General features: G+C 48.0%; 1 protein-coding gene across 12 annotated transcripts in view; it reads right to left on the reverse strand.

The window, feature by feature from the left end:
* ESRRG (estrogen related receptor gamma) overlaps window positions 1–27,576 on the reverse strand; it is a 404,445-nt gene that overhangs the window by 209,330 nt on the left and 167,539 nt on the right. Inside the window, exon 1 of one of the 12 annotated variants that reach the window (XM_081123855.1) lies at window positions 3,235–3,392. The exons of 10 other annotated variants lie outside the window; for them this stretch is intronic. The gene's annotated coding sequence lies outside the window, so the exon portion shown is untranslated. Of the gene's footprint in view, window positions 1–2,959; window positions 3,393–27,576 lie in introns of those variants that run through there. One more of the 12 variants, XM_081123844.1, reaches the window with a different exon arrangement.

The following is a 27,576-nucleotide window of genomic DNA, read 5'->3' on the forward strand; positions in this document are numbered from 1 at the left end:
GAAAATTTCAGAATTCACTTCTATTCTTTTTGACACAGATAAATAACCCACATTTCTCAAAATGGCACCCAACAAACACTTAACATGTTCCACACACCAGGCTGGGAGATTAGATTTACCCTACAAAGCAGATATCCCTACCCCTACTTCTAGATTATAAAACCAACTGTACAAGAGGCAAAGTAACCTACACTGAAGGGAAACTGATCTTCTCTAAATTGAAGATATTCCAGTGGCTTCCCACCAGGCTGTGTTACAGCGAAGGCTCAACAGTGACTTATAAATGGGCATTTATTTCTCTGCTGTGGGTTCCTTGTTGACTGAGCCAGGGAAGCAGTTCTGTGAGGTCAGCAGGAGGGTCCGTGCTTACAGCAGCGAGGGAGAGACCGGAGTGTGCGGGGCCACCACTCCCCATTCCCGGTACACCACCCAGGGGAGTCCCATGACAGCCACCTCTAGGAAGGTGCACAGCGTCAGCAATGCCCAGAACCATCCTTTTCAACACAGACATGGCTCTAAGGGAAGGCCTGTATAATTTCCGTGAGAAGTTGTGCATTGAAATAGCACTTGCCCACTCCACGAGAACCGAATCTATTTTGGAAGGAGTTGCTCAATTTTCAGAACCTGCAGTCATTTCTGTCTCCCAACAAACCTCCAGGTAGCAGTTTCTGGAAACAAAGGCTCGCCGGGGTGTGTGGGTTCATCTGAGTCCTTCCCCCTCGCCCCCCGCCCCATCGATGAAGCTGAATGATCTGAAAAATCTACGGCCATCAGTGACGTTCACCTTTCCCACCCGGGAATGAGAATAGGAACCGGCAGGGTCCCAACAGCACATGAATTCAACAGTAAAAAACGAGAGTTGAAATATTTACTCAAACTCTCTACATTTTTATAGACTTTGTTTAGCCTGTTTGAACAGATCACCCCTCTTACACTTTGGGGGGAGGCTGCTGGGGGTGTATTAAGGGCTCACCATCCCTCCGTCTTAGCTGCCTTCACACAACCCTCCCCCCCAGCATCCTGTGTGATTACCACCTGTGCCATCTATTTATTTAGAAACTATTTAAGAAACGATTCCTAAGTGGGCAAAAAGGGTCCACATCCTCAACCTGACAAGAGCAGGGGACGCCTGCATGGCGGCCCCACAAACTCAGACCTAAAGCAGCCACATGGGATGGCCTGAAATGAAGGCTTTCTCACCAGAAGTGAGTCGTGGCAGGTGGTCCTGTCCTAGGCCAGTATCTTCCCCGACAAAGGTCAGTCTTTCGCTTAACTGAGCCTGTCTACTGTCCTTTAGCATCGATGATGACACCCCTTGGGAATGTCAGGGGAATGTCCTTCCTTCTGGACCCCTCACCGCACCAGAGCAGAGACCACAAAACCCCTCGGTGTTACTGCCACGGTGTTAATTGTTAAAAACTAACTTTCCTGCGCCCACCTAGATAAAAGAAATACGTGTCTATCATTTTACTTTCTATCCAGTCCCAGAGGCTTCCCAGCTTTGCTTTCTCCCGCCTCCCTAATCTACCACCAATGGATTTCACGTGACCCACTTACGTCTCCTCTTTTGACTCTAAATGTTTAAAATAAGGCGCAAAACTACCATTCTCTGGAGCATTTTCTCAATCCCTTGAGATCTTGCTTCCCAGAAACTGTTGTCAGTTTGGCTCAAATAAACTCATAAAAATTCTCTACGGGTTTAAACGTTTCTTAGGCTGACACCTACTTTATGTCTTTTTTTTTTCCACGTTGCCCCCGATTTTCTCCGATCTTTATTTTCCTCCTCAGCAGAAATTACCTACTGTCAGAGCTTTCTCCCCACTCCGAAGCCTAGTGACTTTACTCCATGGTGTTTTGTTTTTTTGGGGGGGGACCTTTTATTAAATCCACAACAGGTCTATTGGAATTAAGCAGGTAACTGGCCCAAAAGTCCTACACAGGTTAGTCATCTGACACCCCCCTTCCAAATCTACCACTGGGAGTCAAAAAACAAAAAGAAAAGAAATTCGGCCAACTAAGTGATTCAGCACCTCCCAGCCAGCAAGCAGGGATTTCCTGGCGCTGCTTGTCCCCAGGAAGGGAATGTTGCATTTTCAAAATGATTCTGTCAGCCCCATGACAATTTAATTCATTCACTTATATATATATATATATATTAAAATATATATATATATATATTTTATCCAGTGTTTCAGCCCCGGGTAGCCATGTCCCATCCATATCTCATTCAGGTGCCACATGGAGAGACCCAGCAGCCCTGGGCGGGCAGCCAAGCTCGCCAGCGACTGACGCTTGCTTAACTGAGCAAAGATTTGCCCTGCGCCCAGGGGGGTCTGACAACAAGACCCAGCACTGGCGACGACGCGGGTGCCGGCCGGAGTCCCCGCAAAGCCGCCTCCCGCTCGTGCTCAGGCAGGTGGAACCGGCTCTCAAAGCGAACGGGAAGGGCCTTCCATCTGGGCCCCTTTATTTCTCTTTTCTCCATCCTTTCTTTTTCTGAGCAAACCCTGGGATGTCCCAGGGAAAACGGCCCATTCGCACACTTAAATCACAAATCCTTGTACTTTTTTCAAAGGCTGCTGAGGACGGATTAGCTTGTCGGAGCAATCATTTCACCGCTACCCCACACGCACTATTTTTTTTTTTTTTTTAAATGACCAAATTAAACCTGCCCCACCAACGTGTGAAGTTCCTGCTAAAGAATCATTCCTTTGAGACAGTGATTAAAAAAAAAAAAAAAAAAGGACTTGGAGCACTGTCCTTTGGCACAAATGTCCACACACATTCCCCCCCGCTTCCCAGCCCGAGACGCCTTCCTGTACAGAAGCAAATCGCTTGCTCTCGTTTAAATGTTTCCAATTCATTTTCCAAGCCAGGTCCGAATTCCACCGTCGCCTTTCCTTCTGTCGCTTCCGTGAAAGCCCATAAGCATCGACAAATGGAGGAGCATCGTACTTACAATTTTGGGACGTGTATCGTATGGACAAAAAACACCTGTTATGTCTCTACACTGCTGTCCCTCCTGTTCACACCCGACAGCGCTCGGGGAAGCTGAAGGCACTAGCGAGAAAGCAAGTCCTTTCCACGCCACGGGCCCGGGCGAGCTAGTCTGGGAACCCCTGGCCCGGGCGTCGGTGGCAGGTCGCGGAGCCTGCTGCTGCCTGAGAGTCTGTCTCAGCCCAAAGCCAACCGGGCGACTTAGCATCTAACCTCCCTGAGCTGGGTGACGCGCACCTGCAGAGTCAGACATGTGGGCTCGTTTCCCACGTCACCCATAAAAACGGGACGGACACGGAGAGGTGCACGCGCACCGGGCCCCCGGCGGGCACCTCCGCGCAGAGAGCGAGCCGGCGGCGCTCCGGAGCTGAGCGTGGATCACTAGACAGCGTCCCGGGGACAGGGACGGCGCGACGGGTTTTTTAAGGCGCTGGACGCCTCTCCGGCTTGGAAAGGAGTCCTGTTCCATTGCATCAGACTCCCGGTAACACGATAGCGTCACCAAGGCGAGCCTCAGAAGTCCTGGCCGGTCACAAGCGACCCGGGCTCGGCTGCCAGCTGAGACTGACACGGGCGGGTGTCCTGGAGATCGCACTGTACGGCTGGGCCAAACCGGTGGTCCCGAGCCGAAACAAAGGTGCGGTCTGTCACACCGAAGGGCGTCTGCCCGGCTCGAGTGTTCGGTTTCCACGGGGACAGTTGGCTGCATCTCTGTGGGTTACAGCACTCCAATTTGTAACTGGAGAAAAAGGAATTTTTTTTTTTTTTCCTTTTGGAATGTTGTTCTGCTTTGGCTTTGTCCCGTTCCGGTCTGTTGGTGTGTTTCGGGTTTTCTTCCTCCTTTTATTGAATTTTGGGGGGTGACACTGGTTAAGAAAATCATACAGTCTTCAGGTGCACAATTCCACAACACACATCATCTGTACGCGGTGCTGCGTGCTCACCACCCCAAGTCAAGTCTCCGTCCGTCCCTCTTTGCCCCCGTATCCTCCTTCGCCCCCTCCCGCCCCCGCCAGCCCCTCCAGGCAATCACCACACGGCTGCCCACGTCATGAGTTTGTGTTTTTTGGGTGTTTTTTTTGGCTCAACCGGCCCCCTCTGCTCCCCCACACACAGCTGTCCGCCTGCTCTCTCTGAGTCAGTTTTCTGTTTTGTTTTTGGTTTTTTTAAAGCATTTCTGCCTAGAGTACCACGCAGGGATGGAAGCGGTGCGTGTAGGTTCGGAAGGACACAGGGTGGCAGGGACACTGCTGCGACCCCTCCGAACCCGGGCCTGCGGAGCCGTCCTCCCCCCCCCGCGGGCCCTGGAACCCGGGTGCCGTAACTGAACGCCAGCGAATCGGGCGCAACACGTCCAGCCCCGGTTAACACCCAGCCTCCCGCAAGGCTGCCTCCTAACCGCTCTGTTTTCCCCGACAGCCCTCGCGGGCCAGTGGAACCGTCGCCTGCGCCGCATGCTGAGGGCCCCAGCCTTTGTCTCCTCCAAGTCCTGTCTGTTTCCGAGGCTAACGTGCGGCAATTAGTCTAATTAATGTGAAACAATGAGCTGTGTTACCACTTATCAAATTGATTGTTCCCCTATCAAAACAAAACAGGGTGGCTTTTTTGATGTAATTTCGAGAGATGATTCGAAATGTCACGTCGCTGGAAGCCAATTACCTTGCGCCTGGAGTCGCGGTCAACGGAATACATAATTAGCGTGAGTTTGGGAAGGCTGCGCACCGCCGGTATGTTAATTAACTGCCTTTTGTTATGAAACAAAAAAAGGTTGCACGGGAGGTTCTGAAATGGGTCTTTTTTATTTACACGGCTTTGCGCTTATCAACCTGAGGCGTGACAATGCAAAAGAATAGGACATTTTAATTCCGCCACTTCAAACGGATGCGCGGCCGCGTGGTCGGTCGGGCGTTCTGCGAGGCTGCCGGGCCGCTCACCTCGCTCGCCCCAGTCCCGGCCCAGGGCGCTGCATTCCTCCTGCAGCGAAATCAGGTATCGGGGAGAAACCTGAGTGCAAGAAACACGGAGCAGGACGGAGCAAACCCCCTAACAGGCGTCTTTCCAGCCACCTTTGCGTCTTGCGCGGGCTGGACAGCACCTGGCTGCCCGGGAATTACATTCAGGTGCCGCCTATTTCAGTCTTGAAGTCTGAAGAGAGCCCCGAATGGTGCTCTGGCCTTCCCCTCGCTAGGGCAGAGAGAATGAATAATGGGGCACAGGGGACCCCTCCTCCGTCCAGGAGTCCTGTCTAGCATCCTGGCCTCCACAGCTCCTCTGCAGCTGGCTCTGGTCGGCGCTGGCCTGGCAACCCCAGGCTCGATTAAGGAACCGATTCTCTACTCGAGCCCTGACGCCTCGTGGAGGTGGCTGCAATCAGCGGCTGACAATTAACACTCCAGCTCCTGGCAGCCCTGAGTCACGGCTTGACGCGCGTATCAGTAAACACGGTTCCGGGCTAGAGAACACATTTCTCATAGGAAGCCATGGGATGCCCAAGAGAGCCCTCCCCACCCCCGTCTTTGCAGGTAAAACAATGCCATTGGCCGCAGGACTATCGTATTAGACTTTGGGGGACTTCCAACGTGTTCTCTAACCCAGCCGGACCCTTTTAAGACTTTTGCATTTCCTTGGAGACGTAACACCCAGGAGCACTGACATCCGCCTCCGTAAAGTCACGGAGGGATCGCGTTATACCACTAACTCTCTGAACACAGACGTGCGGGTCATAACCAGGAGCAGAAAGGAATGGAAGTGGCCTGAGAAGAAAGGCCGGGCGTCCCTGCCATTTGCCCAGGAGCATCCCTGCCCGTCTTGAGGTCCGGGCCCCGGTGATGTGAATGTGGGAAAGCAGTGACCGGGCCCTGCTGCCCGCCACCCCGGTTTTCACTGTGTCCACGCTCACGAAAGACCCTGAGCTCCCAGGAACGGTTTTCCGGCGTGTGCCTGTGCCACGGGGCGTCCATGTGAACTAAACGGTCCCTCTCTTTCCCTCTCTCCCCCACCCCCATTCCCCAAGCTCATCTCATTGAAGTTGGAGGAAAAAAAGCCGTGAGGCTCGCCCGATTTGCTCTGACATAAAGATGGTTTAGCTCTGTGAGAGGCGGCGGAGAGCCCAGCACCTGAGTGACGTCTCAACTGTGTGTCCGTGGGGACAGCTCCCTCCGTGCCCGTGTCACCGTGTGTCCCCGGCTCCCACAGGGCTCTTGTTTACTTTGCTGTGAGAGGGGCGACAGTCCCCCTGGGGTCCCAAGCTCAACACCTTGTTAGATCCGCTGACAGGGACCCTGTTTTCAGTTTAGCACTTTTCTGCAGGTGCTCTTGATGCCCGGAGAGAACATTGCCGAGGAGACGTAGCTTTTAAGGTGGAAAGACAATGCCTGGTGTTCTGGACACACTGATTTGCTTTACAGTTTTCTTAAATTTCAAGGAGACGTTTTGGACTCAGCACAGAAATGTTACTGTCGCCCAGCTCTCCTTAAATCCCTCATCTGCAGGAGGCAGCCGATCAATGACTCTCTCTCATCATTGATGTTTCTCTCTCTCTCCCTCTCCCTTCCTCTTTCTGAAATCAATAAAAACATATTAAAAAAAAAAAAGGGAATTAGCCCAAAAAGCAATACTTGGGAACAGACATATAGGAGATGCACACAGAAACGACAGTGTCACCTGCCTTCCCGCACAGCTCTGATCACAACCTACTAGGCTCTGTTTTGAGAAGCAAGACAAACTTCCCCAACTAAAGACAGTCACGTATTGGTTTACTGAGTTTGTCAGCACACACACACAGGACCTCAATTCTACAGAGGTTTCTGTTTTGAACGGGGAACGCCGGTTGCTCCTGGAGGAAGTGTTTGGTTCGGGAGAAGATTGCACCCATCAAATAAAATGAGATACTATAAATATTTCATTCAGGCCTTATCATCGCTCTTTATGATGATGAGACGACATTATTATCATATTTTTTTATTCTAACTCATAAAAAACGGCCGATCCTTCCGCGTCTGTAATAAAGCTCATCCAAACCACTCACGATTTTCAATATAAATGTAATGACTTCTGATTTTTAGGGCCAAATAACGATGCTCGGAAGAAAACATCGCTCGTTCACTGCAACTCTCTCCGACTGGTCACGGACGTGAACACGTGGGCTGGCAAAAAATAAAATAAATAAACGTTTTGCATATTCATCGCGACGGAGACGGCCGATAATCAGCAAGAGGGACAGCAAATTTCTTCTTGGGGATTAGGCTCCGAATGGTTGGGTTTCAACACCAACCTGGCAATTTTACTATTAAGTCAGCAGAAGTGAGGTCTCATACACGAGGCCACTTGCTGCCAGAGAACACCGGGCAGAGGGGGAGAGAACACGCCGGAATAAATTGTGCATTATTTCTGGCATTAGTTAAAGGAACAGAGCATTCTAAGAAGAAAAAAAAAATACAGTACCATTGATTTTTACAGGTGTTTAATGTAGATAAGCTGAAAAAAGGGTTTCCATTTTAAGCCCAGTTGATGGCTGAAGATGCATTCAAAAATGTTCAAAAGCAATCTAAAGTCTTCTAAAATGGTGTTTAAGCTATTCAAGCAAAACGTAAATAGTTTTTGTGGGAGGACTGAGGCCTGTAGCACAAAGACAGAGTCCAAGGAGCTGACTCGGGCACGGGGCCGGCCACTGGGGAATCAGGGGGGTCATGAAAGCAGAGGTAATGCTGGTCGTCCATTACATGATCGCAGGTTATTTAGAGAAAACAGTCACAGACGGGCCTTAGAAAGGTAGGAGGCGTAATTACCCCGAGTTCTCCAGGTCCCGCTCTCCAGGGAAGACACCGAAAGAGACAATCTAGTTGCAAGACGGAGCCACGCTGGGGAGTTCTCAAAGGGAGAAACCAAAGCCGTATTTTTTTTTACCTGCGGCCTGTTTCGAACACATTTCTTTAGAGTTCATATGGAAGGAACAGGAACAAAATGTTTGCTTTTCTCGGACAACGCTAAGGGGATGGCTTTCAGTGCTTTGCAAACACCAAACGATAAAAAGAGTTTAAGTTTGCATGGTCCCCGAACGGGGAACTGCTCTAGTTCACTAATTCTGGGGGGCGGTGGGTCCCTAATTTCTGCAAAACTGTTTGTTCACACAGTAGATTGCATAATAAACAAAGCAAAAGCGACCGCCATCATTTTTTAGCTCAGAGCCACGGCATTTGCAGACGTCACAAGACAGCGAGAGATACTCCGGCTTTGGTCTTTTTTCACTACGTACCATGACTTGTCTTCTCATTGGCACTCAGTCTTTTTCTTTGAAACACATTTTGATAACTCTGGCTCAAATTGAAGTCTGATTTCTGCAGTTTGCATCCCTGGTACATCTTTTTTTTTTTTTTAATTTATTTTTTAAAATATGTTTTTGTTGACTTCAGACACAGGAAAGGGAGAGAGAGGTAGAAACATCAATGATGAGAGAGTCATGGGTGGTCTGCCTCCTGCACGCCCCCTGCTAGGGATGGAGCCTGCAACCTGGGCCTGGGCCCCGACCCGGAATTGAACCACGATCTTCTGGTTCATGGGTTGATATTCAACCACTGAGCCACCCAGGCCGGGCACATCTTTTTTTTTTCTTAAATCTATCCCTTCCTCTTCGTGAATCTGCCCTAAGATCATCTTTTTCTTCCCTTATTATTATGATCATATCCTAACCAACCGCAGGGCCAAAGTTCCCTCCGGTCCACGGAGCGATAAGCACCCAGTTAGTGCCTGTTTTCTACGCCACACTGCAACGAGGGCAGAGATGACATCAGTGAGGAGAGAAGGGGCTCAAGAGACAAGAACATCCTTCTCGTAACAAAGTGGAAGATAATTACAAACAGCCCGTTAACCGGCGCAGCTGAGCACTGAGCAGCTGAACGGTTAAGAAAGGTCCCGTGGAAGCCGAGCTCCAGGGGCAGCCAGAGTTCAGGGCGCAGGCTCACTGTCCCCACGCCCAGTCACCAACGGATCCCGTGAGCGGGGCTGGCTGGCTCACGCTCGGAGCCGCGGCAGGGGTGGGAAGCCTGCGGCTCAGATGCGGCTGTCTGTTAAACACATGACCCGGGCGGCTGAAAGTCAGCGCCCGGCCTGGGCAGTGACACTGCTGGACGCGAACCGGCCCAGCTGCGGCCGGCCGTGTGTCTCAGAGTTTCCATAGGTGCGTCGTCACGGGACGCCTCTATGTCATCGGCGCTAATCTCAGGAACTCAGTGAACATTCTGGAATTTCGTTACGTTTGTAATATTTGAGAATTTAGTTTAGAGGGTTCAGGGACTGAAAAAATATCAGATGACTAAAAGTGATATCAGAATTTGCCCGGGCCCGCTGGTGCGGCTCAGTTGGTTCTGGCGCCATCCCAGGCACGGAAAGGCTGCCACTGAGATTCCAGGTCAGGGCACGTGGCCCGACGGACTGCAGGCTCGATCCCCGGGAGGGGTTGTGCAGGAGGCAGCCAATGGATGTTTCACTCTCACATTGCTGCTTCTCTCTCTCTCTCTAAAAATCAATTTAAAAAATCTCCAAAAAAACCAGAATTTATATTATGTAGAGTTACACTAATATATAGATTTTGATTCTACATAGGTGGGGTGGACCAGGCAGCAAGAACACAAGTATTGAAGCCCCCAAATCAAGGTCCAACTCTTTGCTTGGCCAGCACCGGTATGCATGGAATGGTCTATACATGCTTCATAAATAATGGCTATTATTACTTACTGGGGGTTATACCCCCCAGTGCCGCTTAGGGAGGGAGGGATCATTCAGTGAACCTCTTCACTCCTTTTGGAGAGAATTCTCGCCGCTCTCGTGAATCTGAGTAGTGTCTTGGTGGCATCAACCAGTGTTTATGAAGGTATTAGGAACCTCTGCTGCAGATCTGACTCCCAATAAAGAGATTATTGGGAGTCACTTATTTCTCAATGCCTGTTTTCCTGCCCACGGCACCACCACCATCTCCCAGGAGCGCTTCAACCCGATTATTACCCATTTTACATCACTTGCTAAAGAGAGTGCTCACGTGCCCATAAGGCTTTGCTCCTCACGGTTAAAAAACAAATGAACAAACAAAAAACACCCCAAATCTCCTGTACTGCTCACTACAATACTGTCAGGAGAAGAAACCCCCCCCTCCCCGGACCACTGGGCCATATCTAGCAAACAAACCATATTAGCAGCCTGACTGCGCCATGGCCGTGAGTGGCCGACCTGGGCTTACTTAGTATTTATTTTGGGGGGTTGGAAGGGAATTCCATCTGCAGCAATGAAATTCACAACCTAGAGGGAGCTGAATTATTCCACGCCGATATCCACAAACTGTTTTTATTTGCTTGTTTGGGGAATTGCATGTCAAACTCACTCAAATAACTGGGTCGATTCGACTTTTTTTTTTTCTTCTCAAAAAACGACTCACCGGTTGTTTAGCCAACTCCAAATCCAAAACTAATTTGGGAATGTAGACAGAACTCGTAATTAAAAGAAGCGGCCTAAAGGTTCCTCGTTACCTCTGCTTTTTAATCCAGCCTTATACGTGGTTTTTAAGGTTGTGGTGTAATATTTCTGCTACTTCCTTCAGTCTGTTTCACTTTGAAAATGTGCTTTTTGCTATCCCAGGAGTTTCTATATGGCTCCAGGCAAAATACTCCAGGATGAGATCATAGCCATGAACTGTAAACATTTTCCTACCTTACTCTGCCCAAGGCTCAGAGCCCGTTTAAACGTCTGTGGATATTTCTCGAAGCACCGCGAGGCTCCCCAGACTCACCAAAAATAATTATGTTTTAAAACTTGCCAATTTCACGAGCCACATAAAACTCATACGTTAAAAATCCAGTCGTTTTAGCTGTGGAGAGATACTGACCGGACACATATTGTTTTTTTTTTTTAATTTCTAATATGATCAGCTTCAAGGATGAGACACCGCAGATTAAGTTAATCTCTTTGGCAGGTTATTTCTTACCATTATTTTCTAAAACCCTCTCCTCGCTGTAATATAGAGTAGGGATGTGAAGGGCTTGATTCGAGGAAGAAGCATAGATTAGTGGTTAGCATAACAGCATGAAAGCCAGGAAACGCTAAGGCTATTCTTGGCACAGTGGTCTTAGGTGAGCTCATGATTTACAGCCTCAGTTTCTCCATTTATAACAGGAAGGTGATGCACACATTAAATATGAGAACTTCACAGAGGCGATATTGATTGCTGACTACCGTTTTGAGCCCGAGCTAAGCGCTTTAAAGGTCTTATCTTAGTCAGTCCTTTGAAGTAAATCATTTTATTATCTTAATTCTACAAACAAGGTAACTGAGGCTCAGAGACGTTAAGTAATTGGCCCGAGGCCGCACAGCTGGGACTAACTGCAAAGGCTGAGCTCTAACCCGCAGGCCACACTGCTCTCCCGATGAGCTAGAAGGGCCTCAAGGAACGGCACCTGCTCCAGGCACCATCCAGAAAACTCTCAGGATGGGGGGCCCAGGTGTGTCCTTCTGCTCCTGGAGCTCCGTGCACGTTACCCCAAATCCACACGCACTACGCCACTCCTGCCACCAGCGTGGGGAGGACCACCCGGGCTCGGGCCTCTCTGGCTGCCCTGCACCCGGTGGCCCTCACACACTGCAGTTGCGACACAGCCGAGCTGGGTCTGCCAACAGCGGAACCCGAGACCTCTGGGTAAGGCTGAGAGCAGCTGGCGGAGGAGGCTCAGATTTCCGATGAACTGAACACAATAGAGCAGCGCTGACTGTCACAGGACCATTGCGAAAGCACATGCTTGCTGCTAATTTTTCTAGCCTCAGTGTGTGCACTATTTAAAACTATGTTCCCCTCCCAGCTCTTAAAGGCCTTCCCAGGTTCGGCCAAGGGACTATCGGCCGTAGGTTATTTGGTGTCTTTTTTTTTTTCTTTGCAAAAAACGGAATAAATACTCAGAAATGGACAGCATGTGCCCCGAATGGCAGGCTCTCCCACTACTAGGATTCACCTTAGGTAGGTCTCGGAGCGAACCTGCCAAAACAGGAGCAAAGGCTTCAGAGGTGACATCACATCTTCGGGGTGCTGTATGCGGCGTAGTTTGGAAATGGGCATCGGTGAGGGTTCGCTGGGAACGGTGATCACTGAACACATTTCATCACCGTGAACTTGGTAAAAGCTATTGATCGCTGCAGCCCATGACGTTGGTTAGGCGGTGAGTAGGGAAATAATGCCCTTTGTGCTTAAGCCAACAATAAATAAGCCATAAATAAGGAAGGCTACAGGAGAAGAGCCGAATTTTCACAAACACCCCAGTACTTTAAGGTGTCAGAAATAAGATTGTAATTGGTGCACAAGAGCGTGGTCAGGCAACTGCTACATCAATATCTGTACATTTTACAGAACTAAGCTGGGTTAAGGGAAGCCTGGTATCTGCCGAAATCTAATTGGAGGGAGAATAAAAAAGAAATCATACGTTTAACTTTGGAGATGTTTTTGAAAATCTCTCAAAATAGAAACCTTTCAAAGAGGGAAACTACGGAAGATTTGCTTGTAAAGAAACAGTACCCTCCCCAAGAAGTCACAGCAGTAGGGTGGGGCCTATGTCACGGCTTCCTCACGTGATTTGTGGTTTAGGAAGAAAACATTTTTGGTCTTTTTAGATTCCAATATTCTCTTTACAAAACGCTGCTTTCCTTGGTTCAGAAAATCAAAACTAAATGTGAACAATTTTTTCGCATAGTTATCACATAGCACCAACTGTTCTTAAAGGAAAAATAAACAAAAAATAAATGCCAGGAGCTGAGTGAGTCAAAACAGAACAGCCTCCTTGAAAGGAAGGGAAAAGAAAACTTTGGGAAAACTTGCCCTTGACAATCCTCATATAATGTCCGGAAGTTGTGAAGGACCCTAGGAAACTAATTCCTCTCCTTCCTACAAATATTGGAAAAAACAGGGACAAGATGCAACCCAATGGCTGAGCTCAATCCTGGGTCTTTAAAATGGATTTCGGTCGGATAGCCAAAATATCATCCAAGTACGAAAAAGAGGAGTGGTGGCAGCCTTCGGAAAGGTGAATTAAGAGCACGCTGTCATCAACTCCAGCAAAAAATAACAAAGGGAGAAAAGATTAAGAGGCAGGCCTACCTCTCGGAATTGTAAAATGGGTTTACAGGTCTCCTAATAACAACTTTTACTGCAACCTTACATAAATAGGCTTAGGCGAAATCAAATAGTGTGTGGGCCGTGCGGACACCCCCAGGTTCCCTAATCACGGGCAGGGATTACTCGCTAAAACAGAGACATTTCATTCCTATTGGGCCGAGGGATTACAGTGCGGAAACATCTAATATTCCATTTTTTAATTTCATGCATTTTTTATTTACCTTTAATGATGCTGTATATATTCATCATCCTGAAATATTAAAACAGTATGAAAAAAGTAATAAATTGGCGGGGAATTTAGGGAACCGGAATGCAACAGCACGCAAATCATACACTATCAAGTGCTTGATACACATTTAAAATTACTGCCGACAACGGCAGAGCCAAATTCCTGGCAGATTTCCGAAGCACAAGTCACAATAAGAAGATCAGCAGAACAGACTGAAATAATAGAATATTCATCCCTCTAATCCATATGCAATTCTTTAGGGCTTTTTTTTTTTTTTAACAATGCATATGAGGCCTGACTGTATTCAGGATTTAAATAACTTGGTTCCCTCCTTTCTGCTCTTCCCCATTTTTATTAAAAACATGTATATACAGTTATCATTTCCGCACTCCTGCACCGACGAAGACAAGGTTAGCACATTCCCTCACACCTCAAATGAAACGATTGCATTTTAAAACAACATAAGTGTTCAAAGGAAGGCAATGTATTCATCTCGCTCAAACCTCCCGAAGCAGCTTCTGGGGGGAAGAAAACATTGGTGTCACGCAGGGGTGTTTTTTTTTCATTTAATTACCAATTAATGGATTGATAAAATATCCCATTTAAATACTGACAAGAGGAGCTAGAGGTTGGCATTTCCTCCTTGCTTCCTTCACTTTCCCTGGCGGGGAGATGCGATTGTCTAGTGGGCACCGATAAGGTTCTATAACAAAGGAGAGAACATTCCAGAAGAATGACCCACCCTCCCGAGCTTGGTCTGCGCACCTCTGCGAGAGCACCTGCGAGTCCGGGGACACCAGCTGCCCGGTGGTCAGTTCAACTGCAGGTGCCCGGCAGCTACATCCGCACCCATGGGTTCATGTTCTAACTGTTCATGTTAATCGCAGGTGTCTTCCTGCAGGTACCGTGTCTTAAAATGCTCTTCTGGTTTCTTTGTATATTCTGATTTTATTTTTTTTTTAATGAGCACTTATTGGCTTCTAGCAAGGAGGAAAACCAACAAAATAGAAACTAGCTAAAATGTTACCTATTTTTTCAAGTCTTGCACATATTCCTTCTGTAAGGGACCTTCTTCTGTTCACCCCAAAGGATCGGTCGCTCCTTGGTGCTAAGGCTGCTAGCAAACCCCTTACGGCCCAAGTCGCATTCTGTCTTGTTCGTCTGGCCCTTTGCCTTATAAACTTGCCTTTTCCAGGATTAAGTCCCCTCGGGGCAAAGGCTGAGCCTTCTTTTCCATTACACTCTCTCTTCCTGTAATGATCACATTTCTTTCCACCTAGGTGGGCTTGGGGCCATTTGTTGTTGTTGTTGACTTGATGGAATCTAGTTTTATTAAGTGTTTTTATTTCTGTGATACTGTTCTTCAGCTCAGGGCTCCTATTCGACAATTCTATCAGCTGTGGATGTGGTTAGTTACCATGAATGATGCTAAACACAAAGACACTACACCGTCTAAAAAATAAATCAGAGGCTTTCGTGTCCCAAGGCCTCAAACACGGACCCTAATCGGAAAAGAGAGTCTGCAACTCAGCAGAACAATGAAAACGCTTACAGGGTGTGGAGGAGATATGCTCAAGGAAACACTAAAAATAAAAATCCCTGTTACCACCAAGCAATACAAAAATGTATAGGAAACGAAGGGGGGGGTGTGACAGAGAGAGAGAGGGGAGGGAGGGGTGGGAGGGCAGGGAAGGGGCCTTCACTCCACTCAGGAGGAAAAAAATAGGAGATTCTTTAGGGGAAGAGATGCCACCACTCCCAAGTTTAATAAATATGAAAGCACCACCTGGTAAAATGTTCAATGAGAAGAAAAGCCTTGAGGAAGCTCTTCCATTGCAGACTCTAGCTCTGAAAACCCTCTGCCAGGCCCCTCCCCACGGTCTTCGGCCGGGCCTAAGGTGTCACCGCTCCTCGCTAACTCTCACTACAGGCTTCAGAGTCGAGACAGACCGAGAGGCCACCCCACTGCGATCCAATCCCCTCTTGACGATTTTAAGCGAGTTTCTTCATTCCTCTTTAAAGACATTAAGCTACTCGAGGGGAAACATATTCAAAATACGGAGTGATGAATGGCGAGAGGAAAAGGGAAGGAAGCAACTTATTAAAGCTGATGTAAACTGCGGGGGAAAACAAGCCTCACGTCTTCTCACGCCCTCTCGGTCCTATGTCAGGACAATCTGCATTCAGTTCTCATTGTGACACGGCGATCCTGTCTACGCCGTGATGTCATCTTTTGTTCAGCTCCGGCTCCCTTGCCAGGAAGCCTTTCGGCTCCAGGCAATCAGTCAAGAATCCAGGAGCGTTCTCAAGGTCTTGAGCGAACCGAAATGTGTCAGCCCCGAGCAGGGGTCCCAGTTGCCCTGAGATTCCCTGCCGAGGACACGCCGCATTTGGCTAACGCCTCTTACAGACAATACAACTCGTGGCACGGACTCCTCGGGGTTAATAAACCACCCAGCATTTATAGCTGACGACAGCAGGTCAAGGTGTCGCATCTAACGGGGCAGAGAGAGCGTTCGGACGTTGGTCCTTTTAAGTTCTATGTCGCGTGCCAACTCCGGTCATGACAGCGTCTCTTCCCACCCATGCCTTCCTTCCCCCGTCTACCTGCTCTTTTTATTGCTTCGTGAACTCTGCTTTCCCTGCCTTTGTGGTCTACTAATATTTCATCAGCGGTTTATTGAAAAATATTTCTAAAATAAAGTACATTGTGAAGTTTCCAGAGCCTGGCCTGATTTTAATCGATCCAGTTATAGGTGTGCTCATTCATATAAAAGTATGAGCTCATAAGGACACACCAGGGTTAGGACAACAGTCACAGGCACTTGGAAAGGAGAGCCACCGGCAATTCCTGCTGTCACCCCGCTCACCTTCTCTGCTCCCCCATCCCGTGTGCTTTCTCTTCACTAATAAATTCAGGTTTCCCTCCTTCCGGCCCACACTCTCTTTCTTTGAAGTTGTTATTTAGTAGGAGTTTCCATTTGATGGGAAATCCTCTCAATGCTTTGACCATTCGACGAACGCATTTGAAACTGTGGAGCTAATAACTGTTAAACATTGAAAATCATGGTCCAAAACTGAAAATTCCATACGATGCAACCTGATCCACTGTCTCACTTGGGTCCCAGGATGATGTTTTGCAGGAGATACTCTGACCTCCACGTGACGATTACTGTGTAGAGTTACACGACAGAAGCTGAGCTTAAAACCAGGACTAGATGGATTCTAAGCTCAGCCCTCTCACCTCCACACCCCAAAGTCCCTCAGTGACTCCCCAGCATCTGGCAGAGCAGGTAGGACTCAGAACGTTGACACAGACGTACCCCCCCTTGTGTTTGGAAACTCTGATGAAATAGGTGAGAGGCTGGTGGACTGGGGCCATCTTTCTCTATAACGATGGAGACGTATTTTTTTAGAATTGTTTGAACATGACATCATTCGATAGCAAGTTTTCACCTCTGCTTAGATAAGCATTGCGCCCAAGTAGCTTAAAAAGTCACTGTTCTAAACTGGGGTTTCCTTAAGAAATTAATGATAGTCTCTAAAAGTCTGAATGGATAACAAATTATATAAAATAACGAATACTTGGAGGAAACCAATTTCCTAACAAATGCAATTAAAATGATCTCAGGCGTAAATGAGACGACCAACAACAAAAGAAAATGTACCTCTTACAACAAATAATGAGATCAAGGTTGTAACTGCCCTTCTTAGCAAAATGCTCACAAATTAATAAACTTCAAGAAACATGTACCTAAGGCAGTAACTATTTTTCCTCCCAGTCCTTCCCTCTTGAGCCATTCAAACCCCTGGGCACACACCTGTCCTTGTTTCGCCCAGTGAATCAGGCAGGTGTGTGGGAGGCTTATCTTTGAGTCACTGAGGATTTCTGCTGCTCCCCGGGCTCCGGCTGCTTCCGGTATCATGGATTATCAGCCTGTTCCTTCATTTGTTTATATAAATGGGCCCAGGGCTGTTGAAACACTTCAGAGCACTTAACCAAAGCAAACAAAGCTCTTGAACTTTAAATACCCAACAAGAAGAGCTATTGACAAGTTGGACTTTGCTTAGCAAATCTCAGTATCATAGAGAACCTTAATACAATCTCCCGGATTTACAAAGAAGTCATGCAGCCCAGACTGGAATCTCACCTATGACTCCAAGTAGAAGACACCATTCCGGTTTGAGACGGGGCTCAGAAAGTAACACTGCCACCTAGTCGTTTTTCTGCCTTTCTTAACTGTCATTGAGCTTGGAGATGTCCACCCAATTAGAGAAGGGAAAGAGAGTTTTGGATGTATGTCTCTTAGCCTCCTAACTTCTTGACTCCCTCCTATACTCACTCCCTAAATGCAAAGATATTTCACAGAGAAATCTGTGATGAGAACCTCAGATTAACATTGGGGTAGCTGGATTTCAGTCCCAGTGTTCCCAGGATTTTGAAGACTGGGGGAAATCAGACCTTCGAATTTGTTTGGCACCGTGTCAGAGACTGGAAGCAGGAAAGGTGGTGGATTCTAAGTTACGTTTAATGTAGGAAAAATGAGTAAATGAATGAAATTAGACAAGTCTGTTTGGTTCCCATGATGCAAGAAGCATACATGGTGGGTAGAGCTGAGCAGCCTTGAGTTCAAATCCAGTCTCTGCCGTCCAAAATCTGTGTGATCGCAGAGAGGGTGCTCACACCCTACGAAGCTTTTCGGGTAGCGAAGGGCTTCAAGCAACATGATTCCTTGGCATCAGCATCCCAACAAGAAACTTCTGGAACTGTAATGATGAGGCATCCTCGGCCTAGCACAGAGAGGTATGTGGCCGTAGGCGGCTGAGTCTCCCAACACTTACTAAGTCCCCAGATTTAAACAGACGCCACCGGCTGTGGCAAAACCTTCTCAACCAATGAAGCCAACCTACTGTCTCAGCTGAAGGGTCAACCGATGCCAATGTCATAGCATCCAGTGAGGAGTATAAGCTCCTACTCGAATTTCTCATATGTCCCTTGCTAATAACACTAAGAGAGCAGCGAGCTTTACCTACATATTCTCATAGGCGGAGATTAAAAGAAGGGCAGGTAAAGTTACTCTGCATTGAAGCCGAGTCCTAATGATACAGCGTTCAGGTCACCACGATCCAAGCAAATGTTTAAGGAAAAAAATACATAGAGACACACGGATGGTGTGCTATCAGTAAGTCAACGCACGCTGGATAAAGGAACAATCCCAATACAATATATTTATCTGGGCTTGTAAACAAAGAACACGCTGACCTCTAGTATCAGAATCCAACGTACAGTGCGGCCCAGCGCATGCTGGCCCGCCCACTGACCTTGAGTTTCGGGTCCTGGCTGTGTGATGTGGGCTCGCTGGCCTATCGGGTACAGTTTACTCCCCGGCTCAGGAGTCAAGAGAGGTGATTAGCAGAGGTTAGTGATAATCCTGCCGCTATACTACTAGAATATCACTGGAAGTCGTGTGAGAATTGTTTTAGAAGCATTTCCTGACTTCATTTCATCCTTACGCTAATAAGCCTTTGAGGTGGATATTACTGATCCCATTTTGCAGATAAGAAAACTGAGAGACATCATGTTTCCGAATCCCAAAGTCTCACCCTCCCTTTTAGGCCATGCTACCTAAATTCCAATTCCAGACTGACTCCTGGGGTCTTTAATAGAAGGACGTGGTCATTGCTCTGGCCCTCAGTTCAGAAGGGAGAACGTGAAATTGTTCCTCCATACTTTTCCATAATAAATTCTTTCAGCAATTATTTTCAGTTATTTCCTTAGAACCACACTATTTCCATTTCACTGATGAGAAAAATGAGGCATCACAAGGCGACGAAACATGTTGAAGAAGCCCACAGCTGCCGGCCAGCGTGGCTCAGCGGTTGAGCACCCGCCTACGTCTGACTCAGGGGGTCGCGGTTCGATTCCGGGTCAGGGCACATGCCTGGATTGCGGGCTCGAGCCCCAGTGCGGGGCGTGAAGGAGGCAGCCGATCCAGGACTCTCGCATCACTGATGTTTCTCTCTCTCCCTCTCCCTTCCTCTCTCTGAAATCAATAAAATATATTGTAGGAAAAAAAGAGGCCCACAGCTAATGAGCGGGGGAGCCAGGATCTGAACACAGACCTGCCTCAGTCTAAAAAGCCTTGTTCTCAGACACCCACAGCGCTCCCTGCTCCCCTCTCAGCGGGTTTACAGGATTCAGCGGAGGCTAAACCGGCAGCCAACTCACCAGCGCAAACGCTATGGCATCAGGAAAGCCCTAAAGCAGGCCGGGTTCTGAAAGGCCAGCATCGGGTAGGAAGGGAAAACACGCACAGGTCCACGCAGGGATTCTCTTAACGTCTCCTCCCCGCTGAAACCTTTACCGCAGGCCCACCCGCCACGCACCCAGTGCAAGATGCCATGAGGGCCGGGCTCCATTCAAGAGCTACCGATTCACCGGCACATTAATAACGCGGTTAATATGAAGTGTTTGGAGCCTGCGCATCGGTGACAAATACGACGCCGCCGATTTTCCTGACCACCGAGGTCATGGAGGAACAATTTGGTAGATTTCATCAACAGTCCTAATTATGTCCCTGTCAAGTCCAGAACGAACTAATCCATAAAGGGGCGGGGGGGGGGGGACTCGGAGACGGGGACTCGGAGACGGTGGCTCGGAAGAGTAATTTATGCCCCAGACTCGGGGCCTCTTTCGTAGTCAGTGTGCAAGATGCTCAACTAACAAGTGGCTTCAAAAAGGAACTTTTCTGGTTGTTGTTAATCTTCATTGCAGGATATTTTTTTCCATTGACTTTTAGAGAGAGTGGAAGGGGGGGGAGAGAGAGAGAAAAAAACATTGATTGGTTGCCTCCCCCACATACCCAGACCAGGGCCAGGGACTGAACCTGCAACCCAGGTACGTGCCCTTGACCAGGAATCGAACCCAAGATTCTTCGGTCTATGGGCCGACTCTCTAACCACTGAGCCACACTGGCCAGGGCTCAAAAAGAAATTTATTAGGGAAAACATAGCTTTCTCGATTTGAGAGGCTTGTCAGGGGTAAGTTGATGAGCAGGTAGGAGGGGGTGACTTCTAGAAGTTTCATTTGTCAAGCATCCCGAGCTCCGGGGGCCTGCAGGTTGGAAGGTGAAGGAAACGGGCTCGGAGCCTCTCTTGGACTTTTTACAATGGGAAGATGTTGAGCCTGGTCTCTTGAGAGGATTTGTGGGCAGACTTTTAAGTGTGACAGGAGCGGGGACTGAGGGGAGTGAGCCCATGAGGAGTCAACTTACAGAATAGATTTTTTAAAAATAACAGTTCAATGCTCAGATAGCACGATCATCGGAGATACGAGGATATGTTAGAAGAAGGAAGAAGGAACCCTTTTATGAAGCTATAAATAAGGTGCTAATGGGATGCACCAGGGGTCGGTAGGACAGTGAACCGAAATGTCACAATAGCCCCGTGCATGCTCCCACCCCCAGGAAACTGAATCAAGAGACAGGCAGTTAGAAAAGAGGGGGGAGGAAGGACAGGGGGATGGGGGATATCGGGGAGGGAGCACATCAGGGAATTTTGAATGATTTTGCACTGCGATCCCTATTGCAATGCAGCTCCTGGTCTCTCCGACAGCGTAATTTTATACATGGCATTCTTATTAAATATTTCAAAGGGGGGACAGAAAGCAGGAGAGCTCGTGGGGCTGGCGCCTTTTTTTTTTTTAAGAGTTAAGGCTGGTAATGTCAGCAGCTGCTGGGTTATTATTACCGATCAGTTGTTAATTAAAATAAAATGAAGCTTCTTAAACTTCAACACCGTATTGCAAATTATGCAAAAGACACAACTAATTGCATTATTAGCAGAAATTACATTTAAAAATAGCTCCGCACAAAGAACTAAAATTATCTAATCTAAACTTGCTTTTACCGAATGAAGCCTGAGGGGACAGAGCTGGGGGGGGGAACGGGAAGAGGGGGAGACAAGGGTTTTTCTGCCTCTCATTCAACAAAGAGAGACAGACAGACAGAGACAGAGACAGAGAGACACACATAGAGAGAAAAAAGCCTTAAACATCACTAAAGCATAGAAGTACGGTAGTAAATACATCTGAAATTAGGTAAACGAGTAGGTTACAAATTCAGGCCATCCTCACCGAGGACAACATGACATGCATTTGGATATTCTTGACCGCTTACAAATAATTTTTCAGGCAACGACTTGAGGAAAAACCAGGACTTTTATTATTATTATCACTAAGGCCTTTGTGTGTCTTTAAATATAGGGCCTGATCCAAGATGGGGTAGAAATACGCTCAATATTGAGAAAGATGCCATTGACTGGGACCTTAACCTCTCCATATATGTATTTAAAGTAGAGTTTCAAGTTATCTGTTGTCTTTTCCCCCCAAGTTGTCTCTGCCTTCCCCAGGGCGGACAGCCACGAGCTGCCAGTGTCTGCGAAAGGTTTATTCTGCTACATGGAGACTTCGGGGTGCCCACGGGCCCCATCGGGCTCTCTCACGCTGTCCAAGCGGCAACATACTAAGTGCAAAGCAAGCCGGTGCAGTGTCTCTACCAGCAAACACTTGCTCATTAAATATCACCGTGCATTTAATAGCCACTGGATTATTTTTTTTTTCCCCTTGCACACTGCTCCTCCCGCTCCCTTATTTCTCCAGCCACCACCGTCTCTTCTCAAGAACAGCAGCTTCTCTGGCAAAACGTAAAACGTTGCGTGGGAAAGGGCCATTCCCATCTGCGTTTCAAGGAATTCCTCCTTGTTCCACGCTGACCGAAGCTCCTGAGCGGAACAGAAAGTGCCTTCTGACTATTAGTTTTGGCAGGTGTCTCAAGTAGGTGGAAAACACAAGCATTATTCTATTTATCCAGGAGAGAGAGACGAGTTACTTACTGAAATGTCATCTTGCTTCAGGGTCATAACACAGTCTAATCCTTTCTATAAACACCCAGGCCCAAGAAGCATCTTACACCTGAAAATAGGATGTTTTTCTTCTAGGGATGTTCTGGAAAGAAAAGCCCACAAGCTAACCTGGTAAAATGATCCTATTTGCTAACACACTGTCCAACCTGACAGTGACCCCCCCACACACCAAAGTCCGGGGAGACAATCCACTTCCTGTCTTTATGTTCTTTTTAAAAAATACCTGCACCACCATCTTTATTTTTAATTTAATTTCACCCTCCCTCCCCCGCCCTGGTAGGTTATCCACCAAGATTTAGAGGAGAAACAGCTGAGTGTTTTTTTAAAAAATGTGCACTCTCAGTTCTGTATTTTGGGAGCTCTAGGACCTGCTTATGCTGAGCGAGGGAGGCAGCCAGGGTTGTTATTTTAACAAACACCTGGGAATGGTAAATTAAAAATACACTCCTTATCACCAGACTGATTTTCAAAGCTGCCAAAAATATTAAAGGTAGCTGGTGGGCTTTGGCTAATGCAGAGACCTAACTCGGACATATTAACAGCAAAAGTCATTTGAGAAACAAAAACCTTTCTTGTCCTCTCGTTCCCTTTTTTGAGGTTAGACCTCAAAAAACGAGCTGCACGTGGCCAGATGATCGGTTCTGCTAGTGAATAAACTTAAGAAAGTCGGGGAAAATAAAATGAAATGGGGACCCTACGCTGCTCTCTCACCAGCGAGCTAAAACCCACCCGCAGTAAGTCACTGAATGTGCCTGCACCTCTCTGATGATCTTGTTTCACTTTTCCACTGTTTTTATTTCTACAGTCCCAGGGGCCTAGCAAGACAGGCACCTCCCAGAGGGCGCCTGGGGCCCAGACAATGGGGGGACCCAGACAATGGGGGGGCCCACACAATGGGGGGCCGGGGGCCGCGGGGAAACAGATACGCTCCTCTTCCCGGCTGCTGTTTAAAGCGTCTTGGCATGCAGGAGGGTTCCGGCAGCCGCCCGATCATCGACACCAGCGTCCAGGGGTGGGGAGCTCTGTACAGAGTGCCCAGCGTGCAAACGCTTTGGGCTAATTTAAAATCCTTGTGCAGCCGAATCAAACATGACAAGACGGTGGCCGGAGGAGAGGCCATTATCCCGACTGGGCGCCGGTGGACGGCTGAAATCGGTTTGAGGGGCAGAGACAGTGGAGAGGGAAAGGAGAGAATTAACTGAGAATGAAAAGCTAGATAAAAAGGCTGCTAGCTAGTCAGGAACACGCACAAAGACACACACACCCCCCAAAGATGAAAAGGCAAAGCTGCCAGGTTCTAGCGCAGGGCAGGGTCGCCCGATGAGATGAAGGAATTCCAAAGAAGCTACGCTGTGATGAAGCATCAGTCCACTCACAGGTAAAGATATAGTTCACTTGAGACCACGTAGCCCTTTCCACAGAAATCCCCAATTTTTGGAATACCCGAACCGGCATGTCCTGCTTGAATTCATGAGCTGCTGCCTACTTGTCATCACGAGGGGGGACGTGGGCAGTCGCTATTTGAGACTTGCAAGTCCTGAGATGAGCCCATGGGTTTGTGTCAAGAGCCCAGAGGTTCCTCAAGTCATCTGGTCATTGAGAGAAATCAACGGAGTGGACAGAGGAGACGAGGGATTCGTTCTAGAAGGCGACAGGCCGATGGGGTCCCAAGGCACAAACCTTGACCACGGCTTCCAGGAGTCTGGCTTTCAACACACAGACACATGACCTGTGGGATCAGCCAGGAGCTGTCCTTTGTAAGATTAACAATTTAAAAAGCGTGGGCATTAATTCTGTCCAATAGTTATGGGCACAGACTTCTTATAAAGTAGATGACAGATCATTCAGCTTTCAGGTGTTTTACATTTCAAACCTTGTTTTAAATGGGGAGAGTAGATTTAGGACCGAATATAGCTAATAGCTGGACTACAACCTAGGATTGGGAGGTGAACTTTTATAAAAAATCTGGTTCCAGACTGAAGAATCTCAGAGGGAAGGCAGGGGCGGGGGAGAGATTAATCGAAGAACTTACATGCACATATGCATAACCCATGGACACAGACAAGTGTGCAGAAGGCCTGGGGGAGGGCGGATGCCGGGTGGAGGGGATCAGTGGGAGAAAAAAGAGGGATATCTGTAATATTTCCAACAATAAAGATAAACTTAAAAAATAAAATCTGGTTCCTTGCCCTGGCTGGGTTGGCTCAGCGGTTAGAGTGTCCTTTCCCTGGCTGGCAGGGAATCTTAGAGCACAGAGCAGTCCTGTTTTCAGGGTACGTGCCTGACCCTTGGCACCGGGGGCCAGCAGGGGTCAGCGAGGTCTGCACACTCTGCCTGCCCTGGGGGGCTCTAGGGGATTCGGTCAGGGAGGGGGCTGTGTAAGGTACATGGGCGCTGGGCAGACACAGCCGCCAACCCAACCTGATTCTGGGTGGGACTTGGAGATGAAGGGTCAGGTCTAGGGGCATTTTGCTGCTCACTTTGGAGACCGGTTAAGAAAAAGGCTTCCTCGGGACAGCCAGGTGCAAACCTAAGACGACAAGGCAGGGAGCTTGTGGCAGGTTGACCTTGTCGGGCTAACGCCTCTTAACCTCACCTGTGCCCTGCGGGGGCAGGTGTCGCTTGCAATTGGGAGTAAAAGACAAAAAGGCAAGTGTCTGGCTCAACGTGAAGTCTTTGGGAAACAGAGCAACGTCACCTTGAAGAAAACATCATAACGTTCACATTTGAAAAAAGATGAATGCGAACAAAATTTCTGGACTTGGGATGGCACAAACGATTTTTAAATGGAGGGATGTATTTTTCATCATGAAGCTCACTCAGTGTTTACATCTCGTTTTCGAACCTAAATGGAGTAACCCTCTGATATGAGAAATTCTGGATATTAAAGAGAATAAATTAATTTGTCTAGACTGGACAAACTAAAGCCAGAGGATATTTTCTGCCACTGTTCACACCGGCAAAAAAAAAAAAAGATGAAAACAAAATACACAACAACCAAATATTATTTTTGAGGCTGGACAGTCTTATGACATCTATGCTATAAAACGACTCAGAAGCCCTGGCCGGTAGCCCAGTGGTTGGAGCATCGTTCCCATACGCCAAGGTTGCAAGTTCAATCCCCAGGTCAGGGCACATACGAGACTCAACCAATGAAGAGCAGACAAGCGGGACAACAAACTGCGGTTTCTCTCTCTCTCTTTTCTCTCTCCCTCTCTCTAAATCAATAAACAAACAAAAAAATGTGTTGTGTGAAAACAACACCTCTCACGGTGCCAGCTCTACGTAAGGCTCTTAACTTCTTTTTCTGTCTGAGTCAATGTACATCCTCCTATTGTGACTTAAGAGACCCTGGCGCACAGTTCAGTTCAGACGCTGCTTCCTAGAGCCCGGCGCTGGGGCTCAGGCACCCCATCCATCCCGGGCTCACGTGGCACGCGCTACCAAGGGACCCCATTAGCGAAGAAGGGCACGCGGAAGCCTGGGCGGAGGGCTCCCTGAAAGGGGGCGCCGGGGCGCCGGCCCATTTGTCTTCAGAGCGTCGGGAGACAAACTCCACTCTCTTTCCAGCCCAGAGTTCCCTTAAAGCAAGAGGCAGACATACGTTCTGCCTGGAGATGGGACCCCAACCCGGCTGTCACCCGAGACTCCAATTAAGGGGTTTGTGACATGCTACGAGATAACCCGGCCAGGGCCCAACCCGGCCCTTCTACGGAGAGGTAAATGGTTCTCAGGGGAAGACATGCATCTTGATCTCCCCCTGGGCAGGACGGTGTCACTGCTAATCCAAGACGCAAAAGGGCTGTGCACCGGTCGGCGTATTTATTTATTCCACACATCTCTGAAGAAGCACAGGGTGGCTGAAGACGGCCTGACTGTCCCCCGTGCCAGGTGGGAGCTCACCGACTCAAATGCGCCGAAGAGATTTTCCTTTGGGCTGGTAGAATTTCATAAAAGCACATTCATCTGGAATCCACATTTTAAACCTGTGCCATCAAACCATAGTGACTGTCGCCCGACTGGTGTGGCTCAGCAGTTGAGCATCGACCTAGGATTCAGGAGATCGGGGTTCGATTCCCGGTCAGGGCACAGGCCCGGGTTGTGGGCTCGATCCCCAGTCGGGGGCGTGCGGGAGGCGGCCGATCAATGACTCTCATCATTGATGTTTCTCTCTCTCCCCCTCTATCTCCCTCTCTTTGAAATCATTAAAGACATGTTTAAAAAAACTAAACGAATGCCTGTGAACAAACAGTAGGATGGATTAATTCTTCTTTCTTTCTGCCTTCAAGGAAATAAAATGACTCCTCTACCCCGTCTTCAGTTCACAGAGACCAGGCAATCAGACAGACTACCTAGTTGCTCCGAAGCTCAAACACAGGTTCTTCTTTTATTTTTTAAAAAATGTAACTCTATGCATCTTTTCAACGCTGTCCCAACAAAGGGAGCTGTTAAGAAATTGATTTCTGTTTTGCTCTGTTTTTGTCTGAGTTTGTTTTTTGCAATCCTAACATGACAAGCAGGGAGTGTCAAAAATCACGATTTTATGAACGCGTGGAAGACAACCTTTTCCACCAGGACTTCACACGCTATTCCATCAGCGGGAGTGTGAGGCAGGTCGGAGAGGCAAACTTCTCCAAGGTATTAAATGAAAAGATGTCGAATTAAGTTAAATGCCCCACATTGAATTGACATTTCCCCTTTTTTAATGCAAGCTAAGATTGATGAAAAATACCACTTATCTACATTAAGGGTCAGACTCTCCCGCAAGAGGAGCTTCGGGGTCAGCGCGCCAGAGCCGAGCCGGTCTTCCATAATCCAGGGCCCAGGACGCGGATCACATCCTGATGATCCAATTAATGGGGGGACCCTTCGCCATCATCCAGCAAGCAAGGCCCCTAACAGATTGTGGGGCTGTAACATCAATTTCTTAAGTGCATTTAAAGGATTACAAATGTTAGTCCTGGCTTGAGATAGAAACACCTTCCGAGGTGCTCTGAACCGCATTACTGTAATTGGGAACCTGAATTAGTGCCATTTCTTACGAAGCGCAAGTGGAAAGCGGTGGAATGGAGAGCTCTTTCTGCTGTGTTTCGCTTCCCCATGCCTGCTTCCCTTTTTTGTTTCCTTGGAACATACTTTGGAATTGAAATGGCTCTTTTTTTAATCCAGAAAGCTTCAATTACAGCCCTTGGGCGTCCAAGTATTGTCCTCGCTTTACCTTGTGCTGTTTGGGTGAGTTCTCATAGGGCCTGTTATCTTTTTAATATTTTTTTATTATTGATTT

The sequence above is a fragment of the Miniopterus schreibersii genome (genome assembly GCF_964146895.1).
Source record: "Miniopterus schreibersii genome assembly, chromosome: 21".
NCBI classification, from domain to species: Eukaryota; Metazoa; Chordata; class Mammalia; order Chiroptera; family Miniopteridae; genus Miniopterus; species Miniopterus schreibersii.